Source organism: Triticum aestivum, chromosome 7A, assembly GCF_018294505.1.
Source record: "Triticum aestivum cultivar Chinese Spring chromosome 7A, IWGSC CS RefSeq v2.1, whole genome shotgun sequence".
Lineage (NCBI taxonomy): Eukaryota > Viridiplantae > Streptophyta > Magnoliopsida > Poales > Poaceae > Triticum > Triticum aestivum.
In genome coordinates, this window is record NC_057812.1 from 98,583,274 (window position 1) to 98,606,601 (window position 23,328).

Below are 23,328 nucleotides of genomic sequence, written 5' to 3' on the forward strand. Positions count from 1 at the left end.
AAAAGATGTTTCCTACAAGTGTGCATCGTTGTTGCCGTTGGCATATAATGAAGAAGGCACAAGAGAAGCTTGGAACAATGTTGGCGCGAAACCCTGGTTTGTCACGTGATTTCAATGAATGTGTTGACTTCAGCATGACACCAGAGGAGTTTGAGACAGGATGGAATGCTCTGTTGTTGAAGTATGAGGGTATGCTTGACACCCACTTTGAGAATCTATATAACTAACGGGCAACGTGGGTTCGTTGTTACTTCAAGCACCAGTTCTTCCCTTTCTTGCAATCAACCCAGCGCAGTGAGGGGTTCAACACTGTCCTTAAGCAATATGTGAACCCACATAAATCAATCTTGAACTTCGTGAAGCAGTATCAAAAAATTCAAACCCACATACTAGTGCGAGAAGGTGCCAAAGACTATAGAACAGAGCATTTGCAGACTGAACTATGGTCGTCTTACCCCATTGAGAAGCAAGCTTATGAGGCGTACACCAGGGACTTGTATGTTAAGTTTCGAACAGAGTTTGCATTGATTGCGAGGTACAATGTACGGCCTCATGGTTCTAACTTGTATGAAGTTTACACCAACCAGGAGTGGGTTGCGAAGTATGGATCTAGAAGCTACTACGTGACATGTGAACCAAGAGCTGAAGACTATAGATGTGAATGTTGCAAAATGGACAGGGATGGCATGCTTTGTTGCCATATTTTGAAAGTTTTCATGCAACTGGGTGTCAATAAAATCCCTGAGAAGTACATCATTCGCAGATGGACTCCATTGGCAATACCTGATGCACCACCTGCTCCTGATCATGAGCCCGATGAGTTGCCAGAACAGTCAAAGAAAGAGATTCGGCTTGCAAACATGCAAATGGATTTTGCCAATCTTGCCCGCGGAGCTAGCGCATCTGATGCTGCTACAGACATTGTAAAGAAACATATGCGTGCAGCACGGCAAGAAATTAAAAACCTGAAGTTGTCAAGGAAAAAAAGACAGCGGCATCATCTAGTAGCAACCCTGGTGGGCCTCCACCGCCGCCTAGTTCTTCAGTACCGCCAGGAAGTGGTAACCCTACTACGTCAAGTAGTCACAAGGCTAATCGACCTGCACCACCACCTAATGGGCCTGTGCAAGCACCACCTGGTCCAAGAACTCAACAGCCTACTTCTGCACCGCATCAAAAAAGTGTCGCGACGAAAGTTCCTAGCCCTAACATTGCTCTGCATGAGCAAGCATCTTCAGCAACTGCACCATTTCAAAAAGGCCCCACTCTAGTACACTACGACCCTGTGCCAGCAAGTTGGCGCCCTCCACCTCCACCGAGAATGCCTGCACCCAGGATGCCTGCACAAGCAACAAGGATGTGTGTTCCTCAACCCCGGGGCCCATACTGCAACCTAAAGATCCTACTCTACAAAACAGAGACCTTGCTCCAGAAGCCCTCTCTCCTGCCACACATCCTGCCCGAACTGAACAACGGCCCAGGGATCCCAGAGGGTATGCACAACAACACAGGCCACCAGCAATTGTGTATCTGCCGCCAAACACAAGTACTACTACTGGTGGGCTAATGGCATGGACTGCCCCGCAAACATTGAACTCTCCTAGTGGTTCTGGACAATATGCCATACGCCCAACATTTTCCCGACAAAATGTAGACCCGCTGTTGGTTCCTTCTCCACAAACTACCAGTGATGAACGCGTGCAGCTAGGGGTTGCGTCACGGGGCAAAGAACCTGCCATTCCTGAAGGTGCTCCTGTACTTGATCCTGATCTTGTTTATCCTACTCCCACGGTAGACCCTACCATTCCTAGTGACCCTCCAAAATCGAGAACAAAAGGAAGAGCGAAGCAACGGAGAATTCAATCAGCTCTAGAGCTGCACCCCAAGAGGAAAAATAAGTGCAGTTATTGTAGTTCTACAGACCATAATTCAGCACTATGCAAGACGAGATTGGTTTGATGGACATTGGGCAATTTTAGCAAATATTTGGGTATAAGATTCTGCAAAGAAAGAATGCTGGTAGAACGCGTGTGTGGGAACGAATTTTTTGTTTATGAATGGGATGTTGCTACTTTTTATGTCTATGACTTACCTTAGCCTACCTGTTATCTATCTAAGATTTTATGGTTATGATGTCTTAATGGGAGAAAGGTTCTTTTTGAAGTTCAACCTCTGCTTTTTATTTTGGCAATTAGGGGCTTGTCTCCTTTAACTACAAGCAACTCCTATGCGAGTTATTTTTGTATCATTTGATCCATGTGCAGGCAACTCCTAAAACCTATTTTTGCAAGTTGCATGATAAAACTATGCAACTAACTCATGTTGTGTTGCTTTGTGCAACTAAGCCATGTTTCTGTCTAAATAAACTACCCGAAGATACCCAAAGTGCCTTAACATAAGAATAAAAGGATAAATTCCAATTTTTCATTTTTTGGCAGAAAAATCAGTTTCAAAAAGCGACCACCCTATGGTTTTGTTGCAAGTTAATACAAGGTAACTACTTCTTAAGGTATTAAAAAACCACAGAGAAATTGAGGAGTTCATGCAAATTAAAAAAAGATTTAAATAGCAAAAACATTGAGGTAAAAAACTAACCTATGTTAATTTGAGGACGTCTTTCCATGGTGCCTTGTTGTGAATGCTGTCAACCCATTGAATAGTCAGCTGCTTCCTGATGTTTGGGATATCATCAGGTGTAACACTTGGAACGTTCCTTGCCTCCCATCCATTGGCAAATGTAAGAGCATAAACCCCGCAGTCAACACTATACAAACAAAAAATGTTTCACAAAAACACGAGCCGTAAGTTAAACATTTTTATTGACTTATTGGCATGTTCATACTTGTGGGAAAAAAGATCTAGGGGCTTATGGGCACTTACTCATTATTTTGCTTTGGAACATCAATGTTGACAAGCCCGAAGTTGTCCAGGACAACATGTGACTTGGGGTAGTGCAGTTCCCGTAGACTGCGGAAGCTTGCAACTATGGCCCTTGCACACCTATCAAGTGATGGGGATTCAAGAGTTCTCCACGAATCAAGTACCTCGAACCTTCGGTCTCTTATATTGACATTGAAAACCCAATAATGGTTCCCTATGACTGGCTTTGAAGGCTCGATGTTCTCTAAAACAGGAAACATGATCTGCGTAAATGATGACCAGACAAAAAAGGATGTTAGATAGTTGAAGAAAAATGTGTTGGTTCTCGTTACTAGAGTTACGATTCTGGTTTGTATGTGTGCAACTGCTATCATGCATGGAGGCAACTTAAAAAAGATGTTATGCAAGCAACTTGGGGAGGGGGGGAGTGAAAAAGTAATTATGATGAGGGGATGTGTTATGCAAGCAACTTAAAAAGGGTGTTGTTCAAGCAACTTAATGATGTTATGCAAGCAACTTTGGGGGATAAAAAAACAATTATGGAACATGTTCACTAAAAAAATCAGCTTCCATATGCATATCTGTAACATGATGTATGAGACTTGCTGAAACATAGTAACATGCTTGCTCAAAAACAGTAAGAGACTTGCTCAAAACATATGAACAGAGTTGCTCAAAAAACATTAACAGTCTTGCTCAAAACACAGTAACAGAGTTGCTCAAAAACAGTAAGAGACTTCCTCAAACAGTAAGAGACTTGCTCAAAAAAGCAATTATGATGAGGGGATGTGCTATGCAAGCAACTTAAGTTTGTTGTGCAGGCAACTTAATGATGTTATGCAAGCAACTTTGGGGGATAAAAAACAATTATGGAACATGTTCACTCAAAAAAAATCAGCTTCCATATGCATATCTGTAACTTCTATCATTGTGCACGACGAAAAAAATGCTAATGATTTCTGATGGACACAATTGTTTTCGAAAAAAAGTTGTAAGATGTCGAACAAACTATGACATTCCTATAAGGCAACTACTAGAAAATAATAATTGTGTAAGAAGTGCAATTAATGTGCGCACACCCAATAGAGATGTAGTGAGAGAAACTGACCATGTCTTTGCGGTCCAAGCGATTGGATTTGTTGAATTTCGATGCAATCTCTTTACTATCAAAGCAGTCCATCTGTTGCATCCTTATCTGAAAAAAGGATTTCAACAGAAGTGTATGAAAAAATGAATGATCCAAGTAACGAATGGCATGTGTGCAATGAAAAGAAAATGTACATTGGCAAGGTGATGGTACATTTTTCCTTTTCTTACCGAGAACTTAAGGGGCATAAGCACCTTCTTCGAGTCTGGTGGCAAGTTCATTATAATCGACAAAATGCCAATTTGAACAATATGAGACAATAGGAATCCTTCTTTTCTCATTGAATTTGCAAGCTCCCTGACAGTAACATGGTACCCGTGGTAGTTGATGACAATGGGGCTGCAAAATAAAACAAGAACATAAAAAAAGAATTAAAAAAGATAAGATTGACAATACATTATCTTCTTTGTGATCAAGACCTCCCCCCCAAATCCAAAAACACACCACCCCACCCCCACCCTCCCCCACCCCTACCTCCTCCTACTGGTAGCATATATTATATATTTTTGATTTAGTTGCCTGTACTACAAATTAAAATTTCCATTGTACAGTTGGGTGACTTGCCTAAAGACTACACAGCAGGAAAAACTGTTTGAAACATAAACAAAGTTTCGTCATACCTTGTATCTTTGTCTGGTGATTCTTCTTTGTTTAATCTGCCATGTAAAATAACCGATGAATATAGCCTATTGCCTTCAACTTTGCAGCGAAATACTTTCTTCTCGTCGAGGTCCATGAATGGAGATCGCTTGCATGGTCCAGGCTTGATGATCCTTCTCTCATGTTTATGTAAGACTGGCTCTCCTGAGCTACTTCTACTATAGTGCTTGCTGTTTGATCCCTCTTCTTCTAGCTTGTGCATTTTTTCTGGTGTGTTGTACATAAAATGATCAGCTCCTGCTTCTGCACGGCCTGCAACTAGCTCCCTTGCTTTTGGTTCAGCTTGTGCGCAAACTTCATCGATGGCTCCAAGGTCCCATTCAAAGTCATCATCATCAACTTCTATGATATTCTGCCATGCTCCTGAAGTTTCTTGTGCATTGCGGGGTTCAGAAACAAAAAAATCATTGCAATTCTCCCCTTCTCCTACTTTCCTTACTGGATTATCTATGCCAAGATCAAATGAAGGGGTTGGACAATATTCTTCAGAAAAGTTTTCTCTTTGTGACCCTTCAAACTTTGATGCATCCTGCACTGGTAGCTCCCTATCACTATGCCTGCTTTGTAAACTCTGCTTTGCTAGATCAGTGCACCTTGCAAAAAGCTCATTTATTTCTAACACATTAACTTCCAATGCAGCTATAGAATTCCCGTAGAATTGAAATGGCAGACGGTTCTCCTTCATTTCATCAAATAACTTGAAGGACTCGACATGAGTGCTAGTGACTTGAGCAACTTCTGTAGCATATACAGGCAATTTACCCTTAGCTATTAGCAGTTTTGTCTCTGGACTTGCACTACTAGGAAAAAGGCTACTAGAAGCGCGGGTAAAATGGCTACTAGCAGCGCGGGTACCCGCGCTACTAGTATCGCGCTACAGCTAATAGTTAGTAGTAGCGTGGGAGGAACCCGCGCTACTACTAACTTTGTTAGTAGTAGCGTGTGCCACCCACGCTACTGCTATTACAGACCCGCGCTACTACTAATGAAGTAGTAGTAGCGTGCCTACAATACCAGCGCTACTAGTATCCTAAATACTAGTAGGGCACTTTTTTTCCAACGCTACTAGTAGCAAATTAGGAATTAAGAAAAATAAAAATAGATGCAGTATTCATGAATGGAGATCAGAGACACGTCCAGTGCAAAATAAATTTCACAGAACCATCTTAACACTTGTAGTGTTCATGGATGCAACATTCAACATCTCAACTCGAAGAGATCACGAGGACACACACAACCATCATCAAAAGGTTGGTACCTTCCCTAGCGTTTCACCACCAACCTAACCAGACCACTTCTCTAGATGTATGTACAAAGCGTCGAGGTCCTCCACCTTGAGGAACTTCGGACGATGGCGTCGTCCTCCACCTCGGTGACGTCCGGACGGTGGCGTCGAGGTCCTCCACCCCGGGGACCTCCTGCGTCGCAATCACCCGGACGATAATCTGTATGATGCGGTCGCGGGGCTTCACGGTGAAGTCTGCCTCCGAGTAGTTGAAGAGCACGACTCCCATCGGGCCGCAGTAGTCCTCGTCGATCACCCTGCACCCAGTCGAGAAAGTGAAAACTTGTTAGTTAGCTCCTGCTTCCGCAGGGTTCGCGGAAGGGTCCGGCCACTTCCAAAGACGATAATAAGATACAATAACTATGTCCAGGCTTGGAAGATTGAAAATAAATTAAAAAGAGAAATGTATTCAAGATAATAACACACAACAATTAGATTGAAAACAAAGAAAGCACCTGCGCACGCTGCCCTTGCCCCCGGTCACTGGCTATATCCCAGTCTCGCACGTCCTCAGCTAGGATTTCATGGTTGTTGAACCTTTTTGCTCTGCAGGGAAGCATTATGGACAAGATCAAAGATAGTTTAAGAGACAGACCATAATCCCAGTTCGCTACAGGATATCATTTCAGCTTTAAATTACTGAAAATATCTTAATACAGGCGAACATGTGTTCACCTTTCTGATCTGCAGCAGCTTCACCTACATCATATTTGGATACACCTTCTGCCTCAGCCACACCGTTGACAACATCATGATGCTGTCATTTGCAGGTGCAAGAAACCCATCAGATGAATCACAATATGTATAGTATGAGCAGTGCAAAATAGAAACATCTCTTGTCCTAATTTACTAGTTAGCATCATGGTACAGGTGAGAGTTGATTGCAACAGTCACAGCAATCAAAAGGAACAACAGGATGAAACAGCAAAGCATAAATCATATGGACACACAGAACTAAATGAGCAAGGCTATTCATTCAGGTTCAGAGGCAATCAACAAGATTACTAGTGAGGCGTGGCCCTCTCGCATTTCCACCGATTAACACAACTGGCTAAGATGACGACGCACACAGAGCAGCCTAGGCCCTCTCGCCACGGATGCGGCGTGCGAGCTGCAGAACAAAGTCTTGGTACTGTGCATATTCACTGAAGGTTAAACATTTTCTTTTACTGAAATCCCAGCTGCAGAACAAAGAAAGCGCCTACTGCTGGTAGCAAAACCAATATGTTTATGAGGAATATATAGATGTTTCAAATCAAAAGACCAAGTAGAATAGATAAATTTAGTCAGGAATCTGTTGTAGCATGGCAAACCCCTTGTTTCTAAATAACATGTATGCTAGTCTGTAGAGTTAGTTCACTGGGATTATTACTATGGTTTGTATGCTGGTTCATTTTCCATGAATTTCCCTCTAATTCAGCTTATCGACGGATGATTTTTTTAAGAGAAAACTAACTTTACATATACGTCACACATAGAAAAGGTCATATGCCATAAGGTTTTTCTGTTAATTAGTGTGCTATCGCAAGAAAACTTAAATGAGAATGTACAAAAAGTAAAAAAAATCCTGCAAGTCATAATATGGCTAGTCTGTACGTACTGGAACTGAACCACTTTGAATAATAAAAGCATCAGCAGGCAAAGACCAGAAGATCAGAATCTATTGTCTCTAAGGGCTTAGATCTCAAAGAATATATAAGATGCATATGTAAAATATGGCAAAAGGGGAACATACCATGCATGGAGTCGCTGTTATGAAATTTCAGTTATCTCACCAGTCCGTTGTAGTTTTTCCACTCGGCAGCGTCCACCGTCCATGTAGTTTCTCCACTCGGTAGCGTCTGCCGACGGCAGCGGCCTCCTGATTGGCTACAACCTGCCATCGGTATGCCTCCTCCGTTGCATCGTCCATCACTCATCTATGAGAAATAAATTAGATGTTGGATCTTCATATGTTTAGAACTTGGAACTAAAAAGATTCAGATAGGCATTACACCCAACAAAATTCAAATAGGCATGTAACTAAATTCTGCAACTGAATTTCTAGCAACAAGGAAGCACCTAGCAAAATTCAGATAGGCATTATACTAGATTCTGCAATGCAATGTTTATCTTACTCAGAAGCAGAGCGGGTATCCACCAAAATTCAGCCTGACAGCTACATGTTACCCAAATTTAGACATACTACATGTAACCCAAATTCCTCTACAACTGAACTTGTAACCACCAAATTCAGACAAGCAAGCAACCAAATCAATTGGGTCATCAGTGAGTCACCTGCAGCACGACGGAGTTGATGACATCGGCGTATCTGACAGCGAGGTTGAGCGACATACAGCGGGCGGGGGCCATGGTGTAGCACCTGGTGCGGCCCCTCTCGACCTTGCCGAGCTTGTCGAGGTTGAGCACAACGACCATGGTGAGCATGGAGGCGACACCGACGCTGAGTGAGTGGCCCGTGAAGGTGAGCATGTAGGCGGGGTACCAGTCGACGAGGTCCCGGAGCAGGTCGCACTCCCTGTCGAGCACCCAGCCGGCGGCGCGGAGGAGGCCGTTGTGGACGTAGCCGCCGTCGAAGCGACGCTTGCCGAGGAGCAGCACGTAGTCGGACTCGCGATCGAGGTTGAGGCCGCGCAGCGCGAGCACGAAGTCGGCGTGCGCGTGGTCGAGGTAGACGAGGTAGGGCATGACCCGGCCCCCCGTGTCAGCGTAGGTGCAGCGGCGCACGACGTTTGAGGGGTCGAGGAGGAGGGGCAGCAAGCGAGGAGGTCGGGCGGGGCGTAGTTGGCCATGACGAGGCGGCACATCCTGGGCATGGGCGCGAAGTCGGCGGCGGCGGCGTGGCCCCAGGTGGCGCTGTCGTGCTGGCCGGAGTGGACGCACCGCTTCCACGCCCTGCGGCGGGGCGAGCCGTAGGCGGTGGTGGCGCGGGGGGGGGGGGGGGCTGCGCGGGCGGCTCCCCATCCATGGCGGGTTGGGACTTGGGAGAGGAGGAGAGGAGGTAGGAGCGGAGACGGGATTGGGGATCTGGATTGGGAGTTGAGTGTTTTTTTAGACATGGCGTGGGATGGTTGGTGGGGTGGGAGCAGATGCAGGTGGTAGCGTGGGGGTTTATAACCCACGCTACTACTAACGACTTAGTAGTAGCATGGATTTATAAACCGCGCTATTACTATAGCTGGTCCCGGAAGGCACGGTGGAAATCGCTTAGTAGTAGCGAGGGGTAAAAACCCGCGCTACTACTATCGGGTTATTAGTAGCGCGGTTTCCTCAAGCTCGCTACTGCTAATTAGAAGTAGCGTTTGTTTTTAAACCGCGCTGCTGCTAAGATTCTGTGTATAAGGTTTTCCCTAGTAGTGTTGCTTCCCCCCTCTTTCTTATTCTAACATCATTTTGAACTGCATTGCTATTAAACTGCGTGAGCGACGGGCGATTGATTACATCTTCATTCTTGTTTACTCCAACATACTGTGATGATACCTTCACAGGCTGAGTCACTCGAAAACATGATTGCTGTCGCCCATTCAAATCACCTAGTGGTTGCCTCGAAACCTCCTGGTTTGTTGTGCTTCCGGGTGGTTGGGCAACTTGTTTCGTATTTACTGGAGGTTGTACTAAGACAGATGCCTTAGGAACTATTTGAGTTTCCTCAGATCCACTTGAACTTCCTTCATTCTTGTCTTTTTTATCCAAAAGACACTTAACATTTTCAGACCCATCACCTTCCTTTGCGGTCCTAACAACATTTCCCTCCTGAACTTGACCAATATCCATTGAAGCTGACTGCCTCTCCATGATTCCATGTCCTGCTTGCTCCTCAGTTGCTTGGCCCTGCTTGATGTGAATTGGCTTCTTATCAAATCTTGCCTCATTTTTTTACCTGATTTTTCTGTTTCTTATCCAGTGTTGCCTGACATCTTGAATCAACCATGAAAGACTGCTGCAACACTGCACCTGCTGACGCAACTATTGTTGCCTTGGTTGGTTCACAACTTGCCTGGTTTTTGTTGGTACTTGCCTTTTCTTCCTCAGGGGCTTGCTCCTCAACTGTTTGACTCTGTTTGCTGTCACTTGCCTTGGGGACTACACGACTTGCCACATTTTTGTCTTGGGTTGCATGATTTTGAACAATGGTTGCCTGGCATCTTGGATCAACCCTGACAGACTGCTGCAACACTACCCTTGCTGACAGAACTCCTCCTCCTATGATTGGTTCACATGTTGGCTGCTGCTTTGGGGCAAATGCCCCCTGTTGCACGGGAACTCGCCCAATCTTCTTCATAGCTGACTTCCTTGGTATGGCTCCCATCCCTTGCTGTTTTTTCTTTGCACGCAATTCTTGCAGCTCCTCTACTATTGCTGTGACCACCATTGGCTCCAAGATGAAACTTACATTCTTTTTCTTGTTTGCTGGCAGCGGTGGAAGCTGCATGCGCCTAGTTCTGACTTTCTTTGCACCAACCTGGACATGTAGTCCAGTTATTTCCTCCATCATTTTCGAACGAATAGGCTCTGGACACACATCCTGAAAGTCTGATGTGTAAACCTCTTTCATTTCCAGACCACTGACCAGCTCTCGAAAAATTTTATTTGCTTCCCAAGCAAGTGATGGCTCGTCAAGAAATGTTTTCAGTTCAAACTTGGGGATGCGTGGCGTTGGTGATTCTTTTTTAAACTCCATCATCACAAAATCTCTCATAGACATGCTGAAGGAAATATGCCCTAGAGGCAATAATAAAGTTATTATTTATTTCCTTATATCATGATAAATGTTTATTATTCATGCTAGAATTGTATTAATCGGAAACATAATACTTGTGTGAATACATAGACAAAAATAGTGTCACTAGTATGCCTCTACTTGACTAGCTCGTTAATCGAAGATGGTTATGTTTCCTAACCATAGACATGAGTTGTCATTTGATTAACGGGATCACATCATTAGGAGAATGATGTGATTGACATGACCCATTCCATTAGCTTAGCACCCGATTGTTTAGTATGTTGCTATTGCTGTCTTCATAACTTATACATGTTCCTATGACTATGAGATTATGCAACTCCCATTTACCGGAGGAACACTTTGTGTGCTACCAAACATCACAACGTAATTGGGTGATTATAAAGGTGCTCTATAGGTGTCTCCAAAGGTACATGTTGGGTTGGCGTATTTCAAGATTAGGATTTGTCACTCCGATTGTCGAAGAGGTATCTTTGGGCCCTCTCGGTAATGCACATCACTTAAGCCGTGCAAGCAATGCAACTAATAGGTTAGTTGCAAGATGATGTATTACAGAACGAGTAAAGAGACTTGCCGGTAACGAGATTGAACTAGGTATTGAGATACCGACAATCGAATCTCGGGCAAGTAACATACCGATGACAAAGGGAACAAACGTATGTTGTTATGCGGTCTGACCGATAAAGATCTTCGTAGAATATGTAGGAGCCAATATGAGCATCCAAGTTCCGCTATTGGTTATTGATCAGAGACGTGTCTCAGTCATGTCTACATTGTTCTCGAACCCGTATGGTCCGCACGCTTAACGTTACGATGACAGTTTCATTATGAGTTTATATATTTTGATGTACCGAAGGTTGTTCGGAGTCCCGAATGTGATCACGGACTTGACGAGGAGTCTCGAAATGGTCGAGACATAAAGATCGATATATTGGACGACTATATTTGGACACCGGAAAGGTTCCGGGTGAGATTGGGACAATACCGGATCACCGGGAGGTTATCGGAACCCCCCGGGAGGTATATGGGCCTTATTGGGCCTTAGTTGAAAGGAGGGGAAAGGAGAAGGGAGGGCCCCCCCAGCCAATCCGAATTGGGAGGGGGGCCGGCCCCCCTTTCCTTCCTCCCTCCTTCCTCTTCCTTCCCTCTCCTACTCCTAATAGGAAAAAGGGGAGTCCTACTCCCTGTGGGAGTTGGACTCCCCCCTAGGGCGCGCCACCCTCCTTGGCCGGCCCCCTCCTCCACTCCTTTATATACGGGGCAGGGGGCACCCCATAGTGACAACAATTGATCATTGATCTCTTAGCCGTGTGCGGTGCCCCCCTCCACCATAATCCTCGATAATATTGTAGCGGTGCTTAGGCGAAGCCCTGCGACGGTAGAACATCAAGATCGTCACCACGCCGTCGTGCTGACGGAACTCTTCCCCGACACTTTGCTGGATCGGAGTCCGGGGATCGTCATCGAGCTGAACGTGTGCTAGAACTCGGAGGTGCCGTAGTTTCGGTGCTTGATCGGTCGGGCCGTGAAGACGTACGACTACATCAACCGCGTTGTGCTAACGCTTCCGCTTCCGGTCTACGAGGGTACATAGACAACACTCTCCCCTCTCGTTGCTATGCATCACCATGATCTTGCGTGTGCGTAGGATTTTTTTTGAAATTACTACGTTCCCCAACAGTGGCATCAGAGCCTAGGTTTTATGCGTTGATGTTATGCACGAGTAGAACACAAGTGAGTTGTGGGCGATATAAGTCATACTGCTTACCAGCATGTCATACTTTGGTTCGGCGGTATTGTTGGATGAAGCGGCCCGGACCGACATTACGCGTACGCTTACGCGAGACTGGTTCTACCGACGTGTTGTGCACACAGGTAGCTGGCTGGTGTCAGTTTCTCCAACTTTAGTTGAACCGAGTGTGGCTATGCCCGGTCCTTGCGAAGGTTAAAACAGCACCAACTTGACAAATTATCGTTGCGGTTTTGATGCGTAGGTAAGAACGGTTCTTGCTAAGCCCGTAGCAGCCACGTAAAACTTGCAACAACAAAGTAGAGGACGTCTAACTTGTTTTTGCAGGGCCTGTTGTGATGTGATATGGTCAAGACATGATGCTAAATCTTATTGTATGAGATGATCATGTTTTGTAACCGAGTTATCGGCAACTGGCAGGAGCCATATGGTTGTTGCTTTATTGTATGCAATGCAATCGCGCTGTAATGCTTTACTTTAGCACTAAGCGATAGCGATAGTCGTGGAAGCATAAGATTGGCGAGACGACAATGATGCTACGATGGAGATCAAGGTGTCGCGCCGGTGACGATGGTGATCATGACGATGCTTTGGAGATGGAGATCACAAGCACAAGATGATGATGGCCATATCATATCACTTATATTGATTGCATGTGATGTTTATCTTTTATGCATCTTATCTTGCTTTGATTGACGGTAGCATTATAAGATGATCTCTCACTAAATTTCAAGATAAAAGTGTTCTCCCTGAGTATGCACCGTTGCCAAAGTTCATCGTGCCCAGACACCACGTGATGATCGGGTGTGATAAGCTCTACGTCCATCTACAACGAGTGCAAGCCAGTTTTGCACACGCAGAATACTCAGGTTAAACTTGACGAGCCTAGCATATGTAGATATGGCCTCGGAACACTAAGACCGAAAGGTCGAGCGTGAATCATATAGTAGATATGATCAACATAGTGATGTTCACCATTGAAAACTACTCCATTTCACGTGATGATCAGTTATGGTTTAGTTGATTTGGATCACGTGATCACTTAGAAGATTAGAGGGATGTCTTTCTAAGTGGGAGTTCTTAAGTAATATGATTAATTGAACTTAAATTTATCATGAACTTAGTACCTGATAGTATCTTGCTTGTTTATGTTTGATTGTAGATAGATGGCCCGTGTTGTTGTTCCGTTGAATTTTAATGTGTTCCTTGAGAAAGCAAAGTTGAAAGATGATGGTAGCAATTATACGGTCTGGGTCCGTAACTTGAGGATTATCCTCATTGCTGCACAGAAGAATTACGTCCTAGAAGTACTGCTGGGTGTCAGGCCTGCTGCTGGAGCAACACTAGATGTTATGAACATCTGGTAGAGCAAAGCTGATGACTACTCGATAGTTCAGTGTGCCATGCTTTACGGCTTAGAATCGGGACTTCAACAATGTTTTGAACGTCATGGAGCATATGAGATGTTCCAGGAGTTGAAGTTAATATTTCAAGCAAATGCCCGGATTGAGAGATATGAAGTCTCCAATAAGTTCTATAGCTGCAAGATGGAGGAGAACCGTTCTTTCAGTGAGCATATACTCAAAATGTCTGGGTATAATAATCACTTAATTCAACTGGGAGTTAATCTTCCGGATGATTGCGTCATTGACAGAATTCTCCAATCACTTCCACCTAGCTACAAGAGCTTCGTGATGAACTATAATATGCAAGGGATGGATAAGACAATTCCCGAGCTCTTCACAATACTAAAAGCTGCGCAGGTAGAAATCAAGAAGGAGCATCAAGTGTTGATGGTCAACAAGACCACTAGTTTCAAGAAAAAAGGCAAGGGGAAGAAGAAGGGGAACTTCAAGAAGAACAGCAAGCAAGTTGCTGCTCATGAGAAGAAACCCAAGTCTGGACCTAAGCCTGAAACTGAGTGCTTCTACTGCAAGCAGACTGGTCACTGGAAGCGGAACTGCCCCAAGTATTTGGCGGATAAGAAGGATGGCAAGGTGAACAAAGGTATATGTGATATACATGTTATTGATGTGTACCTTACTAGAGCTCGCAGTAGCACCTGGGTATTTGATATTGGTTCTGTTGCTAATATTTGCAACTCGAAACAGGGACTACGGATTAAGCAAACACTGGCGAAGGACGAGGTGATGATGCGCGTGGGAAATGGTTCCAAAGTCGATGTGATCGCGGTCGGCACGCTACCTCTACATCTACCATCGGGATTAGTATTAGACCTAAATAATTGTTATTTGGTGCCAGCGTTAAGCATGAACGTTATATCTGGATCTTGTTTGATGCGAGATGATTATTCATTTAAATCAGAGAATAATAGTTGTTCTATTTATATGAGTAATATCTTTTATGGTCATGCACCCTTGAAGAGTGGTCTATTTTTGATGAATCTCGATAGTAGTGATACACATATTCATAATGTTGAAACCAAAAGATGCAGAGTTGATAATGATAGTGCAACTTATTTGTGGCACTGCCGTTTAGGTCATATCGGTGTAAAGCGCATGAAGAAACTCCATATTGATGGACTTTTGGAACCACTTGATTATACTTGGTACTTGCGAACCGTGCCTCATGGGCAAGATGACTAAAACACCGTTCTCCGGTACTATGGAGAGAGCAACAAATCTGTTGGAAATCATACATACAGATGTATGTGGTCCAATGAATGTTGAAGTTCGTGGCGGATATCGTTATTTTCTCACCTTCACAGATGATTTAAGCAGATATGGGTATATCTACTTAATGAAACATAAGTCTGGAACATTTGAAAAGTTCAAAGAATTCAGAGTTAAGTTGAAAATCATCGTAACAAGAAAATAAAGTTTCTACGATCTGATTGTGGAGGAGAATATTTGAGTTACGAGTTTGGTTTACATTTGAAACAATGCGGAATAGTTTCGCAACTCACGCCACCCGGAACACCACAGCGTAATGGTGTGTCCGAACGTCATAATCGTACTTTACTTGATATGGTGCGATCTATGATGTCTCTTACAGATTTACCACTATCGTTTTGGGGTTATGCTTTAGAGACGGCCGCATTCACATTAAATAGGGCACCATCAAAATCCGTTGAGACGACGCCTTATGAACTATGGTTTGGCAAGAAACCAAAGTTGTCATTTCTGAAAGTTTGGGGCTGCGATGCTTATGTGAAAAAGCTTCAACCTGATAAGCTCGAACCCAAATCGGAGAAATGTGTCTTCATAGGATACCCGAAGGAGACTGTTGGGTACACCTTCTATCACAGATCCGAAGGCAAAACATTTGTTGCTAAGAATGGATCCTTTCTAGAGAAGGAGTTTCTCTCAAAAGAAGTGAGTGGGAGGAAAGTAGAACTTGATGAGGTAACTTTACCTGCTCCATTATTGGAAAGTAGTACATCATAGAACCGGTTTCTGTGACACCTACACCAATTAGTGAGGAAGCTAATGATGATGATCATGGAACTTCAGAACAAGTTACTACTGAACCTCGTAGATCAACCAGAGTAAGATCCGCACCAGAGTGGTACGGTAATCCTGTTCTGGAAGTCATGCTACTAGATCATGATGAACCTACGAACTATGAAGAAGCGATGGTGAGCCCAGATTCCGCAAAATGGCTTGAAGCCATGAAATCTGAGATGGGATCCATGTATGAGAACAAAGTGTGGACTTTGGTTGACTTGCCCAATGATCGGCAAGAAATTGAGAATAAATGGATCTTCAAGAAGAAGACTGACGCTGACGGTAATGTTACTATCTACAAAGCTCGACTTGTCGCAAAAGGTTTTCGACAAGTTCAAGGGATTGACTACGATGAGACCTTCTCACCCGTAGTGATGCTTAAGTCTGTCCGAATCATGTTAGCAATTGCCGCATTTTATGATTATGAAATTTGGCAGATGGATGTAAAAACTGCATTCCTGAATGGATTTCTGGAAGAAGAGTTGTATATGATGCAGCCGGAAGGTTTTGTCGATCCAAAGGGAGCTAACAAAGTGTGCAAGCTCCAGCGATCCATTTATGGACTGGTGCAAGCATCTCGGAGTTGGAATAAACATTTTGATAGTGTGATCAAAGCATTTGGTTTTATACAGACTTTTGAAGAAGTCTGTATTTACAAGAAAGTGAGTGGGAGCTCTGTAGCATTTCTGATATTATATGTGGATGACATATTGCTAATCGGAAATGATATAGAATTTCTGGATAGCATAAAGGGATACTTGAATAAAAGTTTTTCAATGAAAGACCTCGGTGAAGCTGCTTACATATTGGGCATTAAGATCTATAGAGATAGATCAAGACGCTTAATTGGACTTTCACAAAGCACATACCTTGACAAAGTTTTGAAGAAGTTCAAAATGGATCAAGCAAAGAAAGGATTCTTGCTTGTGTTACAAGGTGTAAAGTTGAGTAAGACTCAATGCCCGACCATTGAAGAAGATAGAGAGAAAATGAAAGATGTTCCCTATGCTTCAGCCATAGGCTCTATCATGTATGCAATGTTGTGTACCAGACTTGATGTGTGCCTTGCTATAAGTCTAGCAGGGAGGTACCGAAGTAATCCAGGAGTGGATCACTGGACAGCGGCCAAGAACATGCTGAAATACCTGAAAAGGACTAAGGATATGTTTCTCATATATGGAGGTGACAAAGAGCTCATCGTAAATGGTTATGTTGATGCAAGCTTTGACATTGATCCGGATGATTCTAAATCGCAAACCAGATACGTATTTACATTAAACGGTGGAGCTGTCAGTTGGTGCAGTTCTAAATGAAGCGTCGTGGCGGGATCTACATGTGAAGCGGAGTACATAGCTGCTTCGGAAGCAACAAATGAAGGAGTCTGGATGAAGGAGTTCATATCCGATCTAGGTGTCATACCTAGTGCATCGGGTCCAATGAAAATCTTTTGTGACAATACTGGTGCAATTGCCTTGGCAAAGGAATCCAGATTTCTTAAGAGAACCAAGCACATCAAGAGATGCTTCAATTCCATCCGGGATCTAGTCCAGGTGAGAGACATAGAGATTTGCAAGATACATACGGGTCTGAATGTAGCAGACCCATTGACTAAGCCTCTTCCACGAGCAAAACATGATCAGCACCAAGGCTCCATGGGTGTTAGAATCATTACTGTGTAATCTAGATTATTGACTCTAGTGCAAGTGGGAAACTGAAGGAAATATGCCCTAGAGGCAACAATAAAGTTATTATTTATTTCCTTATATCATGATAAATATTTATTATTCATGCTAGAATTGTATTAATCGGAAACATAATACTTGTGTGAATACATAGACAAACATAGTGTCACTAGTATGCCTCTACTTGACTAGCTCGTTAATCGAAGATGGTTATGTTTACTAACCATAAACATGAGTTGTCATTTGATTAACGGGATCACATCATTAGGAGAATGATGTGATTGACATGACCCATTCCATTAGCTTAGCACCCGATCGTTTAGTATGTTGCTATTGCTTTCTTCATAACTTATACATGTTCCTATGACTATGAGATTATGCAACTCCCGTTTACCGGAGGAACACTTTGTGTGCTACCAAACATCACAACGTAACTGGGTGATTATAAAGGTGCTCTACAGGTGTATCCAAAGGTACATGTTGGGTTGGCGTATTTCGAGATTAGGATTTGTCACTCCGATTGTCGGAGAGGTATCTCTGGGCCCCCTCGGTAATGCACATCACTTAAGCCTTGCAAGCAATGCAACTGATAAGTTAGTTGCAAGATGATGTATTACAAAATGAGTAAAGAGACTTGCCGGTAACGAGATTGAACTAGGTATTAAGATACCGACGATCGAATCTCGGGCAAGTAACATACCGATGACAAAGGGAACAAACGTATGTTGTTATGCGGTCTAACCGATAAAGATCTTCGTAGAATATGTAGGAGCCAATATGAGCATCTAGGTTCCGCTATTGGTTATTGAGCGGAGATGTGTCTCGGTCATGTCTACATTGTTCTCGAACCCGTAGGGTCCGCACGCTTAACGTTACGATGACAGTTTCATTATGAGTTTATATATTTTGATGTACCGAAGGTTGTTCGGAGGTCCGAATGTGATCACAGACTTGACGAGGAGTCTCGAAATGGTCGAGACATAAAGATCGATATATTGGACGACTATATTTGGACACCGGAAAGGTTCCGGGTGAGATTGGGACAATACCGGATCACCGGGAGGTTATCGGAACCCTCTGGGAGGTATACGGGCCTTATTGGGCCTTAGTGGAAAGGAGGGGAAAGGAGCAAGGGAGGGGGCGCCCCCCCAAGCCCAATCCAAATTGGGAGGGGGGCCGGCCCCCCTTTCCTTCCTCCCTCCTTCCTCTTCCTTCCCTCTCCTACTCCTAATAGGAAAAATGGGAGTCCTACTCTCTGTGGGAGTTGGACTCCCCCCTAGGGCGCGCCACCCTCCTTGGCTGGCCCCTCCTCCACTCCTTTATATACGGGGGCAGGGGGCACCCCATAGTGACAACAATTGATCATTGATCTCTTAGCCGTGTGCGGTGCCCCCCTCCACCATAATCCTCGATAATATTGTAGCGGTGCTTAGGCGAAGCCCTGCGACGTTAGAACATCAACATCGTCACCACGCCGTCGTGCTGACGGAACTCTTCCTCGACACTTTGCTGGATCGGAGGCCGGGGATCGTCATCGAGCTGAATGTGTGCTAGAACTCGGAGGTGCCGTAGTTTCGGTGCTTGATCGGTCGGGCCGTGAAGACGTATGACTACATCAACCGCGTTGTGCTAACGCTTCCGCTTCCGGTCTACGAGGGTACGTAGACAACACTCTCCCCTCTCGTTGCTATGCATCACCATGATCTTGCGTGTGCATAGGATTTTTTTTGAAATTACTACGTTCCCCAACACATGCCACAATGCTCATCTAGACCTTTGCCTTCCTTGTCCCTTTTCTTCTGAATAATGTACTGCAGTGGAGTCCCGTCATCATCTTCGCTGTCTGTACTATCAACTACTGCATCCTCGGTACCCCCGTTGCCACCACCGGAGTCACTGTTCTGACCTCTGTTCCTGTCCTCATCGTCCTTGCCATCACCCTTCCCATCATCCTTGCTATCTTTGTCATCCTCATCATCTTCATCGTCCTCATCATCTTCATCATCTTCCTTATCTTCATCATCTTCCTTCTCTTCTTCCTCCTTATCTTCATCCTCCTCCTCACACTCCTTCTTTTCTTTTTCAATCCGATTTGCCTCCTCTGTTTCTCCCTATGTTCCATCCGTTTCTAGTTCTGACTCCTTGTCAGCAGTTGCTGCTTCCGCACTATCTTCAATAATTTCATCCTCATTCACATTGAACCCACTATCTACCCATACAGTTTCATATTCATCACCATCATTTTAGTCGCCATCGCTATCACTGTCTCCATCACCCTCATCACCTCCATCATCAGTTCCCTCGTTTGAGCTTCCATCTTCATCACTGTCTTCATCATCTGATGGGTATGATTCTTCGACAATTGGCAGGGAATCGGCTTCAGGGGAAGATTGTCTCTGTCTTTTCCTGGATTGTTGCTTACTTGTTCCCATCCCAGATGGTTCAGTAGTCCTTGCCCCAGCTTCATCTTCGTCAATCCTTCCAATGCCTTGAACAAACTTTCCCACTAGGTGCGACATTTCAGAGCACATTTCATGTACCAATGCAGTCAACTTCACTTTTTTCTGCAAAAAAATGAAAAAAGAAAAACACAAAAAAGAAAGGCCATATCAGAAAATATATAAAATGCACTTGCTCCAATTTATATGTCTTAGATATAGACATAACAGGCAACTAAGTAGACACATTAAACAACTGTGTCCAACAGAAAAATAGTGAATTAGGCAAGTCATGTGTAAAAATGCCTATAGATGAAAAATTAGTGATCAAAGTGATTTGACTTACTGTTTTATCATATGACTCAGGGAGTCTTTCTGCAACAAATTTCGTGACATGGTCCATGCTGCCAAAGATGCTTTCATCCGCACAGCGTGAAAACTCTATCTTCAACTGATTACACTAAAAAACAATGATGAGAAAAACACTCAAAAATGTATTTGCACCTAGGAAAAATACAAAAAAACGGATGATAAAACATGATGTATGAGACTTGCTGAAACATAGTAACAGGCTTGCTCAAAGACAATAAGAGACTTGCTCAAACATAGTAACAGGTTTGCTCAAAAACATTAACATTCTTGCTCAATACACAGTAACAGACTTGCTCAAAAACAGTAAGAGACTTGCTCAAGCACAGTTAGAACGTGCTCAAACACAGTAAGAGAATTGCTACAAAAAATTGAGATAGGACACTTGTCTGTAAACCCAAACACCACAAGCCCAAACAGAAACTCCCCAAACCACATAACCACATTGCCTCCAAAAATAAATGCATGTGCTAGCCAACACACCATATTCTAGGCAAACATGTGTAATACTACTATATGTGGTTAGGCATTAAATACCCATGTAAGATTATTTGTTGTCTATGATTGGGAATGAACTAGGAATACATTGCAAAAATTAGTTCCTAAAAAATTATATGTGTGACTTACAAAATGTTTACTATTTGAGTTGCCTACAAAAACACTTTGCAGTTCATGTTTAAAAAAAAAATCAAAGTTGCTTGGCTGGTGACAGAAAATTGCTAGTATCTTATATATAGTTGCCTGACCATAAAAATGCAAAAAGTGTACACATTAATAAAAAAAGAACAAAAAGGTTTACCTGCAGCCTGCCATATTCACCCGGGCCCTTCCTGTCCTTCTTCAAAACTTTGGCAATAAGATCTGAATTCCAAACTGATACTCTTGGAACTAAGCTAGGGATAGGTTCGTCAACATCCAATGAGTCCAGATACAATAGCTGCATGCAAAAAAAAGAAGAAAATGAAGAAATTCAGTTGTCGTTCATATAGTAAAAAAATGTGAAAAAATGATTACAAAATGCTAGCTTCTGGTTCAACTTACTACAAGGTGAAACACACAGCATCAAACAGCATTTTTCTTGCCGCGGGACAATGTGAACGCAGTCTTCAGTTGGTCGACCACGAACTGACAAATGTTTGTGTCTTGAATACCATTGACATCCATCACAGTCGGGAAGCTCTTTGGTGAGATGCTAAGACTGGTTGATGGTGCAAGGAAGTAAGAAAAGGCAGCGGCTAACCAAGCACGTAGGAAGTCATCATCATAGGCTCCATCCATTCCATGGATCATTTTACACCATGCAGTGAGTTGGCGCATTCTTGCCTTGGATATTGAAGATCTTGTAGAAGTCCTTTGTGATTTCAAGCCGAATCTCGTAGCACACCTTCCTCCCCTTGTTAGGCAACCCCCATATCCTATGTACACTAGCTGCATCTACTGGGATCTTCCCCCTTTCTAGTATAACAATCTGTGACTTCTCCGGATCATAGTGCTTCATTATCCATTGACTGAGGTCTCCGGGCATGCTGCTCGCTGCAATGTCCAATAAACCTCCAAACTCTCTATCAATGATAACCCCCTTCTGGAGAGGTACGAGAAGTTTATTCAGCTTGAAAAGCCTGGCAGGCGATGCCCTGTTTCTCTTATCCTAGGAGAAACAAAACAACGGATTATACATGTGTATATCATGGACAGTTAGGCAACTTGACAGCTCAACTTGGGCAAGTGTTGATCAAAAGTTGAGCAACTGTGTGTTACCTGGTTAGATCCGGTCTTTTGACATTTTGCTTTCGGTGGTTGTTCCACACCAGTATCTTTTTCGGCATTTTCGTCGCCATCTGCAGAAACACTAGGATTGCTATTGATGTCCAGGGGACGTTTGCCACGGACAGCTATCTCCTTTCTTCCACGACGACGGTACGAAAGAAAGGGTGTGCTTCTCTGGCCCTGCAAAAAGAAGACGCAAAAACAAGTTTAAAAAGATATTAAAAAAGCAAAAATCTAAACTGAAAAAATTGTTTACTGAATTTTTTTCAGACACACCTCTTGATGATCTTCAGTCGCAACCGATGGATCAGCATCAAGATTAACTGCATGATGCTCTCCTTCAGTGCGCTTTTTGCTTGGTGCATCCATTAGTTCCTACTACGATGATAGAATTTTTTTGCATAAAGATGACTTCTGAATATCGTCACACAAAGTATTGGCAAAATCACATTAAAACCAGGCAAAATCACCTTCAAAAATTGTGCGCATACAGAAAAAATAACAAAAAAAGCAATTCATATAAGGGGTGTGTTGTTGCTGTTAACATAACAGGATCGTTCATTGGCAAAAAACCGAGACATGTGTTATCGTTAAAACAACAAATACAAATGACTTTTTGGATATACTGTCAAAACTCAGACACAAAAAAAATCCAGGCACAGCCCAGGCAAAAACGCCTTAAAATGCACACCAAACATATACATTGCTAAGGATGCAGCAACATATCTAGATGCCCTATATAATGCTTCACATATTTCAGGAGGATGCTGAAACTAAAAACATGGATGAAAAAGCAATTTCGGCTTGAAAAACTGGCAACTACCATACAGCCTACAGGCAAAAAAGGCCTGTAAAAATCCTGGCAACTCAATCTTAGTTGGGGGAACTATGCAACTGGGTATCAGCCTCATCAACCTCTCATATATCGGTCTTGCCATCATCTATCTCGCACGCAGAAGATGCTAGATCCACAGATCCCCAACCCTAACCATGTCACAATCTGAGAAAACGACGACCCATAACGCCTTGCCGCATCACGCACTTAGGAGGAGGCAAATCAATAACGAGGGCAACTAGCAATTCCTACCTCATATAGCAAAGCAAAAACGAGAGAAAAGCGGGGGCGTGCTTACCGCGTCATG

The 23,328-nt window shown here is 43.5% G+C and overlaps 1 long non-coding RNA gene across 1 annotated transcript; it reads right to left on the reverse strand.

Moving 5' to 3' along the window:
- Positions 1-5,822: 5,822 nt before the first annotated feature.
- Positions 5,823-7,690, reverse strand: LOC123152103 (uncharacterized). The gene is made up of 3 exons (XR_006476028.1): positions 6,648-7,690; positions 6,428-6,518; positions 5,823-6,229 (listed from the first exon to the last, which is right to left on the reverse strand). It is a non-coding gene; the product is annotated as an uncharacterized lncRNA (long non-coding RNA).
- Positions 7,691-23,328: the final 15,638 nt, after the last annotated feature.